Source organism: Macrobrachium nipponense, chromosome 11, assembly GCF_015104395.2.
Source record: "Macrobrachium nipponense isolate FS-2020 chromosome 11, ASM1510439v2, whole genome shotgun sequence".
In the NCBI taxonomy this organism is placed as follows: Eukaryota; Metazoa; Arthropoda; class Malacostraca; order Decapoda; family Palaemonidae; genus Macrobrachium; species Macrobrachium nipponense.
The window spans coordinates 29660427-29672975 of NC_061087.1; the positions used below are offsets into that span (position 1 = coordinate 29660427).

At 36.0% G+C, this 12549-nt stretch overlaps 1 protein-coding gene across 7 annotated transcripts in view; it reads left to right on the top strand.

Moving 5' to 3' along the window:
* The window catches only part of LOC135202104 (uncharacterized), a 438359-nt gene that overhangs the window by 225090 nt on the left and 200720 nt on the right, over positions 1-12549 (top strand). The window lies entirely within an intron of this gene.

A 12549-nucleotide genomic window follows, 5' to 3' on the forward strand; every position in this document is an offset into this window, starting at 1 on the left:
CAGTGGCAAGAATATATAAAGTGTCAATGTACTACTCAATGTACATTAGGACGATGCAGCTGCCTAAGAAAAACATTAAAATGCAACTCGCGCTGTCACCCAGGCAGATCATTCACAAATTTCTTACTGCACTCAACTGAACCCTGAGATCTATTGACTTATTTCTCTTTTACTGATATTGCATTAATTATGTTTGTATTTATTCAAATAAATTGGAATTCTTTAAACTGTCTCTAAATTAACCATGTTGCATTCTCTTGTAACCTCCCGTGGGTTGTCTGTTGGATTAATTTCCATTTCTACACTAAACCATAATATATGTTTAGATTACGCAGTCGTATTCACATCGGGCAAAATTGAGCTGCATAATTTGAACAACAGGCATGTTTGGCCTAATGTTAACAAATTATAAACTTTATGCAAACTGCTTGCTTAATGTACACATTAGGCAATTTTCTGCCTAATGTTCACATTAGGCAATTATCCACATTATGCGTAACATATATACCTAAATTTATATAAATGTATATATATATATATGTGTGTATATATATATAGAACAGAGAGAGAGAGAGAGAGAGGGAGATGGTGTGGAGCGTGGAATAACTGTGACCTTAAAGGGGCACAAGTGACTCTCTCTCTCTCTCTCTCTCTCTCCCTCTCTCTCTCTCTCTCATACTTCTTCGCAGTAGTGTGATAGTTAGCATAACAATTCACTACTTAACGATATCCCATATCTCAACCACACGTCGTCCATTTCGCCCGAAGGTTATTTTTATCTACATTCGAAATATCTCACCTGTGATTAACTGACATCCAGGTATTCCCTCTTACTCATATGTCATCAGTGATCTCAAATAGTATGACTCCATCACCCGAGGTTTGGTCTTCTTACCTGTGCTATATCCTGTACTTCAATTACATTATTCCTAACGATGATTACCAGCAGATCAGTGTATCCATGTCTGCTCGACTATACGACCTGTATTGTTGTAACGCCAGTGTGTTTTTTTGGAGAATCAGTCATTTTTATATGCAGTGTATATTCAGAATCCAGTACAGAGGACCTTTAGCATTTTGCTATATTAGTGATGAATGTTGCTCAGAATTCAGTAAAGAGAACCTCGGTCACTTGTCAGAATCTAGTTAAGGGAATGTCATTTTTTGCAAATTTTGAAGAACTGTTTGCTCAAAATCCAGTAAAGAGAAACTCAGATATTTATTGTGTCGGGGATTGATTGTGCTCAAAATCCAGTTAAGTAACATCGAATATGTAGTGCATCAGGAATTAATTGTGCTCAAAATCCAGTCAAGAGGACCTCGAATAATTATTGAATCAGGGATTAATTGTGCTCAAAATCCAGCAAAGGGAAACTCAGATATTTATTGTATCATGGATTAATTGTGCTTAAAATCCAGTAAGGATAACTTCATTAACTCATTAATTTAGACATTAATTCTACCCAAAATCCAGCGAAGAGAACCTCAGTCCCTCATATTAGAGACAAATTGTGCTTAAAATCCAGTAAGTAGAACTTCAGTAACTCGTTAATTTAGACAGTAATTCTACCCAAAAATCCAGCGAAGATACCCCCAGTCGCCCATTATATTAGATATCAATTGCGCCGAAAAGTCCAGCAAAGGGAGGACCCTCAGTCCATCCATAAGAAAAAGACACCGCTTAAAATCCCGTCTATGGGGGGGACCCCCCCACCCCCCTCTCCTATCGCCGAAGTCATTCACTTCAGCGTCCTCCAACGTCTTCGTCTGGCACTTACTTCTCCCCAACCAGCATCGTTTTGTTGCTGGACGAATGCCCTTTATATATCCCGCAATAGCTCGTAGGAGAGACGAGGATGACCGAGGGGCGCGGTCATAAAACAAAAGCAGATCTGAGATGAAGGTAACTACCGACGTGTGTGTCTTAGTTTGCCGTCCCTCGAGAGGGACTCCCCGGCGGCGTCCTTGGGTGGACTTCTCCCGCGGAGGGGTCCTCTGAAGAGGCCCTTTCCCCGCTACCCTCTGCGGGTCATTTGTGATGTCCGCCAGTTCGTTTGGGCGTATCTGTTTTCACTCTCTGTGGCTCAAGTTCTCTTTCTCTATCTCTCTCTTCGTTCGTTCATTTTTATTTATCCCTGAAATTGTCCTCTCGTTCTTGTTCTTCTTGTTCTTCTTTTCGTTTAGTCTGAATACAGCTGCAATCTATTGATATCGAAGAACGAGGAATCACCCCTGCCAATAAAAGAGCGCCCCCTTCTCTCAGACCATTCCCTCGGGTCTTACCTGTGTCGTAAGTGCCTCCACTGACCTTACCTTACAGACCTTACATCTTGTTCGGGTTGCCCCAGGTCCCTCAGTGTGAGGCACCTCTAATGTCTACCAGAGAGTTGCTAGTACACTCGGTATATTTTGCATCTTCCAATCTGGATGGTCTGGGATGCAGTTTAGATATTTGTCGAGCTTATTCTTAAACACATCTACGCTCACTCCTGATATATTCCTCAGATGAGCTGGCAACGCAATGAATAGACGCTGCATTATCGATGCTGGTGCGTAGTGGATTAATGTCCTGTGTGCTTTCCTTATTTTTCCTGGTATAGTTTGGGCACATATTAATCTACCTCTGCTGCTCTTTCTGATATTTTAGTTCCATGATATTTTCTGCTATTCCTTCTATCTGTTTCCATGCCTGAATTATCATGTAGCGTTCTCTTTCTCTTTCTAGACTATATAATTTTAAGAATTGTAATCTTTCCCAAGTAGTCTAGGTCCTTAACTTCTTCTATTCTAGCTGTGTAAACGGACCTTTGTACACTCTCTATTTGTGCAAATAGCCTTTTGATAGTGTGGGTACCATATCATATTTGCAATATTCAAGTGGACTACGAACATATGTTTTTATAAAGCATAATCAGTGTTCAGCTTTTCTTGTTTTGAAGTGCCTTAACAACATTCCATTTTTGCTTTACATTTTGCCAACAGAGTTGCTATTTGATCATTGCATAACATGTTCTATTCATCATCACACCAAGGTCTTTAACTGCTTCCTTATTTGTGATGGTCTCATTATTAGGTCCTTATATGCATATAGCTTTCTTTCTCTGTCTCCATAATTTATTGATTCAAATTTATCAGAGTTAAATACCATCCTATTTACCTCTGCCCAATCATATACTTTGTTAAGGTCTCTTTGTAGAGCGTTCCTATCTTCATCACAAGTAATTTCTCTACTATTCTTGTGTCATCCTGCGAAACTACTCACTACCGAATCCTTAACATTATTGTCTATGTCTTCAATCATAAATAACAAACAGTATTGCAGCTAACACCGTACCTTGCGGCACACCGGATATTACCTTGGCTTCATCCGATTTCTCGTCGTTTGCAATAACTATCTGTTTTTCTGTTGTGTAAAAAATTCTTTTAACCATCTTCCTACTTTATCCACGATATTGTGTTTTCTAATTTTCTTCGCTAATATATATGGTCTACTTATCAAAAGCTTTTGCAAAGTCTAAATAAACCACATCTGTTTCATTTCCGCTTTTCATATTTTGAATATGTTTTCACCGGTGGGACTAACAGTTGGGTTTGTACTTTTTCCGGGTACGAAAACCATGTTGTCCTTTATTAAAACAAATATTTTTTATTTAAATGTTTCATATATTTTTTCATTCATTACCCTTTCATACACGTCATAATATGTGATGTTAGACTCACAGGCCTATAATTACTTGCCTCTAGTCTTGATCCACTTTTGAAAGTAGGGGTAATATATGCTAATTGTGCTCAATCATATATCTTGCCTGTATCTACACTTTGTCTTAATAATATTGCAAGTGGCTTTGCGATAGAATGAACTACTTTCTTTAACAAAATAGCAGGAATTCCATCTGGCCCTGCAGCAGCGCCCATTTTTAATTTCATTAATAGCCTGCACATATCAGCTTCATTAATATCTATGTCAGCTAAATATTCACTATTTTCATCCCTTACTTCTTATATCATTATCTCATTATCTATCTAGGGGTGAATCTCTCTTATATCGTTCTGCCAGTATGTTGCAAATTTCCTTTTTTTCATTCGTTAATCTCCCTTCAATTCATAGGGCCTAGTTTCTATTCTTCTTTTATTCATCTTCTTCGCATATGAGTATAATAGTTGGGGTTTTGCTTGATATTTAATAGGGTTTTTCTTCAAAGTCCCGTTTTTCATTTTCTTTTGATTGTATAATCTTTTGTTCTGCATTTTCTATCTTACTTTTAGTTCTATAACTTTCCATGCATTTTTTTCTTTTTGCAAGACCTTTTTTCCATTTTCTGATTTTCTGGAACAAGATCCTTCTGTCTCTTGTATGCATGAATGATGTTTACTTTTCTTCTTCGGTATATATTTTTCACTATATCAATATTTTATATAATATCTCCGTTTTACCCTTACCCTTATGTCATCACTTACGAAAATGTTATCCAATCTTTGTTTAATTCTTCATTAATTTCTGACCATTTTATATTTTTACTGTAGAAGTTGTATTTGCCCATATCCTTCCCACTTTTCATTTTCTTGCTTATCTCTATTTTCACTTGCTTTGGGGGAAAAGGAATGAACTGTTAATTCTATGACATTATGGTCTGAAATACTCGCATTATAAACTATTATTTCTTTAACATAATTCATCTCGTTCACAAATACTAGGTCTAAAGTATTTTCCTTTCTTGTTGGCAGGTGATTTATTTGTTGAATGTTGTATTTTCTAGTAAGCATATCTAATAGCTTTTCAAATTGCCTCTTTACTTCTGCACTACTATACTCTCTTTTTTATATGTATAAGTACAACCACAATCTCCTATTCGTTCTTTCCATTCTACGAAAGGAAAGTTGAAGTCACCAGATAGGAGAATAGTCCAGTCCTTGTGATTTCTACATATATCATCCAATTTTTCAATTATTAAGTCAAAACTCTTTAGTATTAGGAGGTCTATATATTACTATGTTCATCAATTTTCAGATTCAAATTCTACCCGCTATTAGTTCACATTCTGAGTTATATATTTCTCATATATTTTCCTTGTTTTTTGTCTTTCCCATATATTGCGGTTCCCCTTGATTCCTATTTTTTCTATCTGATCTATAAGTTTGGAACCCTTTTATTTGATCATCATTCCCAGTCTCTTGGGAATACCAGGTTTCACTTATATTCATATATCTATTTTCTTTTCATTTTGGGTTAGTTCTTCTAAGTACTCTATTTTTCTTTTTGAGTTACTGTAACTAAACCCTGCGCATTCATCACTATGATGGTTTGCGTTTGCCGTTTTCTCTTCATTTAATTACTGGTAGTAATAAGGATTTTCCCAGTATCTTTCCTGTTCTGGTATGTTGTTCTTTTTTTTCATTTCCAGAAATTCTGACATTAAAAAAATCCAAACTTTTCCATAATATTTGATCTTCCTTCATCATAATTATTAATTTTGTGTCTGGAATCTGCAATTTTCTCCGTTTTCTGCAAATATCCTCTTGCATAATAAATACAGTTATTATCTCTTGAGTAGAATTTCGGAGCTGATGCTTTGAAATTTTTTGCTGACACCTCTGCATATCTCATTGGTGGTTTGCTTTTCTCTTTTACCTGATATTCTTGATTTCTCTCTTTATTTGTTTCTTTCTTATTTTGGATTTTATTACTTGGTTTGGTTATTTATTTGATTATGATTCATGGCTACAGGGTGCATATATTTGCATTTTTTGTCGAACTTACATCCTTTTCCTTCTTTTATTGGTTTTACATATTTTTGGATGCAGATCTCTGCAATCATCCCCATATCCTATAAGTATGACATTTACCATATATTTCATAGTTTTGACATATCTTAGGATGTTTGTAGTAACATCTTTCTCCAATCTGCAATTCCTCTTTTCAAAAGGTTGCAGATTTTGTCTTTCTTGTCTATTTTTCCTCTTCCCGTCTTATTGTATAGATCTGGGTAGAGCCTCTTCGGGATTTGCTTTTCTGTTGTCATATCGTAATTTATTTCTTCGTAGGTATGCTGCTTTATTGCCTCATATGTAGTATCAATGAGTATCTCTGCATCCATACTTTTATCTTGTTCTTTGTTTTCCTTATTTTTTTCTGTCATTTCATTTTTGTTTACTTCTCTTCCGTTTTCCTCTCTTCTTTTCTTATTTTTTCTTATTCTTCCTCTTCCTCTTCTTCTTCATCCTCAACTATTTGTACATTCAATCTTGATTTAATAACATTGTCTATCCATGATAGACATGCTTGAACAAAAAATTCTTGTATCTTTTCTCAAATCTTGTATTACCTCAGCACACTGTGGATGGGTCGGAATGTTGCATGCAGCACATTTTCTGATTAGGTTTTGTGGTTTGACTATGCTATACCAAACCTTACACAGTTTGCATGCTTTTGGCATTTCTTTTTCCTAATGCATCAATTAGGATATTCACAAGATTCACCTTATTCATTTTCTTTGTCGGAATATGTTGGTTTTATGTATATTTTCTTTATGAGTCTCTGACCACTTGGATTTTATTTGGAACTTCTTCAATTATTTTCAAGATGTTTTCATTAGATTTGTTCCAGTTTGAAGGATTATATCCTTCTAATATATCTATGAATGCTTTGTATCTTTTTGGTTAGGACTGTTGCTGATTTCATAGATGAGAAAATGCCAGTTCCCTTCCTGCTACATCATCATATTGCGAATCTGCTAGACACGCCAAATTACGCCACCTTTTCCCGCAGTTGGAACTTACTGCCATCTTGTTCTGATTTATAGTTTTTACACTTGATAAACTAACTTAGAAGACGTTTTATCCTACTATTTTCACACTAATAATTTATCACCGATAGTTCACGAACACTTCTAGATATTTCTCAAATTCTAGTCGTATGTTAAACTTGTGATATCTGTTGATTATTGTGACTTCACGCGGGTACGTCTCACCAAGCAAGATGGCTACTACGAGAGAGTTACAGGGCAGACGTAAAGAAGTGAAAAGCGCAGAGAGAGAGAGAGAGAGAGAGAGAGACGAGAGACGAGAGAGGAGGAGACGAGAGAGAGAGAGAGGATTAAAAGCCCAGTAAGCTGGAAGTCTCGGAAGTTCTGGAAGTTCGTCAGTTTCGTTCCCGAATGTCATTATTGGTGTCTGGAATTTTTCTGCGTTTTGAAGGTCCGTGTCCAGTTCTTAGGAGTTCTTTCTCGTCCAGGTTTCTGCTGTAGAATATTCCATTTTATGCTGGTCTCCGTTCGGTGTCAATCTCTTATTTGACTCTGTTTTAGTTATTGCATTTTTGTTTATTTATTTATCAATTTGATCATTTATTTTTTTTTTTTTTAAATAGCTGATATTTTTTTTCTACATTTCCCATTTACTTTGTGTTCCTTTTTTCTAATAATCACCTGAATATTCTTTGGAAGCTGTGGTGGTCTTGTTCCACATGAATAGTGTTCATCCTCTGAATAATAATAATAACAATAATAATAATATTCTTTAAAAGCTTGAATTTCAAGTTAGTGGGTTGCCTTCCCACATATGAATAGTGTTCATCTTCTGGATAATAATAATAATAATAATAATAATAATAATAATAATAATAATAATATATTTGACGTGAAATGGGTCATGTCCATTGTCCCATCTCTTGTGCACTTTCTTGCCTGATTCCTCCTGTCTGATTTAGGGCTTCTTGTATGTCTAATTTTCTGTCTTTTTTTTGGAATTACCTATTTAGTCTCGTCCTGATGTATCTCATACTCTACAGCCTCTTATGTAGAGCAGATATAGAGGCTGGAGACTAGCTGCTATGTATTCCTCTCTGATATTTTGCTAATGAGAGAGAGAGAGAGAGAGAGAGAGAGAGAGAGAGAGAGAGAGAGAGGTGATATGATGAGAGAAAAAGATTAAGGTATGTGTGTGTTGGTGTGTGTGTGTCTGTCTGTGAAGAGAGAGAGAGAGAGAGAGAGAGAGAGAGAGAGAGAGAGAGAGAGAGAGAGAGAGAGTCAGATATGGAAAAACGGAAAAACCCCAGAGCTGAATAAAATTTGCAATGTAACGTAGGTATGTTTTGTATCTATATTTTCCTCTTTTTCAAGAGAGGAGAAGAGAGGAGAGGGAGAGACGAGAGAGAGAGAGGAGAGATGAGAGAGAGCGAGGAGAAAAGAGAGAGATTGGGAGAGAGAGAGACCCCCCCCCCCGAGAGAGCCCAGATATCCACCCCCCCCCCCCCAGGCCCGCCCCCCCGACCGGCAATGGTCACCAACACGCCCTTCGTTTTTTGCCGAATGACCTCGGTACGCCGGGTGGGCGTGGCCAGGTCTCGCCCCAATATGGCAGGCGAGCCGCCAGGACCCGATATGGAAAGGTGAGGTCAAGATGCGAAGAGTATTTCCTTTTTTTTTCTTTTTTTTCTATTTAATTGATATGTAGATATGTTGGCCAATTTAATTGCTTTGAAAACTCACGTTTTATTCTTAAACGTTCTTGCCCGTGGTCGAGATCAAGATAAGAGACGTTAGCCTTGTTTTGGTCGATATATTAGATAGATGTTCTCTCTCTCTCTCTCTCTGTTTTCTTGTCCGCCAAACAAGTCACCTGCTCTTCTTAAAGCGCTTTCTTAAGTCTTCAACATCTCTCTCTCTCTCTCTCTCTCTCTCTCTCTCTCTCTCTTCCTGTTAGCTAATTAGGTAACCTCTCCTTAAAGCATTTTGTTAAATCCCTAATCTCTCTCTCTCTCTCTCTCTCTCTCTCTCTCTCTCTCTCTCTCTCTCTATTTAAAGAACATGAACACCAAGAAATGTGCTAAGATGCTTGTAGAGATATTGGCAGAAAAAGACCACAGACAGATCAGCAGGGAATAGGAGAGGGTGTGATGAACGAAAGGTAACAGAGAGAGAGAGAGAGAGAGAGAGAGAGAGAGAGAGAGAGAGAGAGAGAGAGAGAGAAAGTTGCCCCTAAAACGCTAGATGCACGATCCCATGTAGAACAAGGGCTAGATTAATTGCTATCACTGAAAGCCAAGTGATATTCAGTACAGCCACGAGAGAGAGAGAGAGAGAGAGAGAGAGAGAGAGAGAGAGAGAGAGAGAGAGTAAAAGAGTTATTCTCACATTTCTCATGAATAATACTCCCAAATGCCTTGAGCTGTTCTTCAAATCATATAATCCCTTAGCAGACATATGAGTGTCAGGCGTGGTCTTGCGTAAGATTTTCACAATCACTTGTTAAAATCGCCGTCAGATGTCTTCGTTCTCTGCTGAAACTAAGAACTGATAGAAAGAATGATAAAAGGATGATAATGATGATAATAATAATAAAAGGATAAAGTACTTTATCACATACATAATAGTCATAGCTCTCTCTCTCGTGGGCTGCTCACGTATTCAACCCGAAGGAGAGAGGATCTCCTTTGGTATTCTGCGGCCGTTCTTACTTTTTCTTGACGTGAGAGGAATGGCCTCCTCCCTCCCTCCCCCCTCCTCCTCCTCCTGAAGGGAGAGGGGGCCAGAGACCCCACTTCTAATACAAATAAAGAACAATGTGGCAGGATTTAGAGCAGCTTGGGTCGGCCACTCTCCCCCCCCCTTCTCCCCCCCTCGAAGAAAAGGATACCAGTCCCCATACCACCCCCAACCACCTGGGGAGAGGGGCGCCTTTTTGGCGAGAGATATAGTAAGGCCTAGGCTAAGAGGATGATGCCCTTGATTTTAAACAATTAGATCTGCATTCGGCGGTGCTCTCTCTCTCTCTCTCTCTCTCCTCTCTCTCTCTCTCTCTCTCTTGACCTCTCTTGACCTCTGTGCAATGGGATTGCCCAGAGTGACAGCGGTCTGCACTCGGAAACGAATGAGCTCGGAAAACATTGGTGGTTTTTTTTCCTGGCTTAGTGCATTATATGTCTTTATTCTTTTATGATTTATTTCACGATATATTAACGTATTTCGTCCCTTCCGTGTACGAAGTTTAATATATAATCTTCATCTAATGCAACACTCTAACCTTGTAAGTATTTCTCGTATCAACTTATTTAATTATTCTGTCTATGTCTAAGCATATTTAATTTTGCTTTGCTTTAATATTGTTACTGAGAATTTATGCATAACTCAAATCAATCATTCACGACGATTTTGAAAGGAATCGCTGTTACACTTTCATAGCTCGTGAATCATTAAGTTGCAGAGCAAGCACTCGAGAAATGCAACTCACAAAGCTCACAGCATTTGCACAGCGTTTATCTGATTTTTTTAAATATTTTATGCGGTGTTTATTATTGACGGAAGATAATTTTCTAATACAATTTCACTGGTGCCGTCGAGAACAGTCACAATCAGAAATTAAAATGTAATATTAGCTGTGATTGTAACATTAATAATAATTATACTGTCTGTGAACGTGCAAAAAAATATTCTCCGTGAACGTACAGAAGAAAATACTCTATAAACGTACAGGAGAAAATACTCTTTGAACGTACAGAAGAAAATACTCTGCGAACGTACAAAAAAATCATCTGTAAACGCACAGAAGAAAATACTCTGTGAAACATACAGAAAAATACACTGTGAACGTACATTAAAATACTCTGTGATCGTATAGAAGAAAATACTCCGTGAACGTACATAAGAAAATACTCATTGAACGTACTGAAAAATACTCTGTAAACGTACATAAAAATAATCTTTAAAAGTACAAAAAATACTCTGTGAAACATACAGAAAAATACTCTCTAAACGTACAAAAGAAAATCCTCTGTGAACGTACAGAAAAATACTCTCTGAACATACGGAAGAAAATACTCTATAAACGTACAGAAGAAAATACTCTTCGAACGTACAGGAAGATCCTCTGCGAACGTACAAAAAAACACTACGTGAACGTACAGAAAAGCATTTTTTTAGGAACTTACAAAAAATATTCTTTAACTTGAAATAAAGTACTCCGCCGTGAACGTACAAAAAACCTATATGAAAAAAACTCAGTGTTAAGAAAATACTCTGTTAACAAATTAAAATAAATTATTTTCTGTGAAAGGGAAATAAACTGTGAATGTACAAAAAATATTCTGTGACCGTACGTTGCAATATACTGTCTCTGTGAAAGTAAAAAAAAATACTTTCATTGAACGTAACAAGAGGCATACTCTGTATGAACGTAACGCCTAAGATAGATACTTTACGTGATCGTTACGGGTAAAAATAAATACTTGCAGTGAACGTGCTATTAAAGAAATATTCCCTTGGCGAGCATTACAATATACAAGAAATATTTACAATATACAAGAAATATTTCCGGTGAACGTAAGATAGAAACTGATGCTTTCGTTGAACGTAACATTAAGAGACTTGTCGGTGAACGTAAAGGGGAAAAATATTATCTTTTAACAAAAAAAAAAAAAAAAAAAAAAAAAAAAAAAACTCGTTTAATGAAGAATACATTTAATAAAATACTTTCTGTGAATGATAGCGACAGTTATCTGAAAGGCTTCATGTGAACGTAATAATGAATAAAAATAACCTCCAGGTTGTGCTATAATGAATTAAAAAAAAACTTACGGTGAACGTAACAATGAATAAGAAACTCTCCAGGTCATGTTACAATGAATGGAAAAAATTTCATATGAGAGGAATAATGAATAGAAAAAATTCCAGGCAATGTTACAATGAATGTAAATTCATTTTAAGAAAATTCTAGGTAATGTTACAATGAATGAAAAAAAATACAGATGAGAGGGAATAATGAATGAAAAAAATTTCAGTTAATGTTACAATGAATAAAAAATATAAGATAAAACGAACAATGAATAAAAAAAATTCCAGGTAATGTTACAATGAATGGGGAAAAAACTCACGGTGAACGTAACAATTAATGATCAAATCTCCAGGTCATGCTACAATGAATGGAAAAAATTGAAATGAGAGGCATAATTAATAAAAAATTTCCAGGTAATATTACAATGAACCAAAAAAAAACTTCAGATGAGAAGAATAACGAATAAGATAATTCCAGGTAATGTTACAATGAATGAAAAAACTTCAGATGAAACGAATAATGAATAAACAAATTCCAGGTAATATTATAATGAATGACAAAATCTTCAGATAAAAAGAATAATGAATAAAAATTCCAGGTAATGTTACAATGAATGAGAAAACTTAAGATAAAACGAATGATAAATAGAAATTCCAGGTAATGTTACAATGAATGAGAAAACTTAAGATAAAACGAATGATAAATAAACAAATTCCAGGTAATGTTATAATGAATGAAAAAAACTTCAGATAAAAGGAACAATGAATAAAAAAACTTCCAGGTAATGTTACAATGAATGAAAAAGAACTTCAAATGAGAGGAATAATGAATAAGAAAAATACCAGGTAATGTAACAATGAATGAAAAAGAACTTCAGATGAAAGGAATAATGAATGAAAAAAATTCCAGGTAATGTTACAATGAATGAAGAAATTTAAGATAAAACGAACAATTAATAAAAAACACTTGATGGACGCGACAACGAGAGAAAAAAAAATTAAT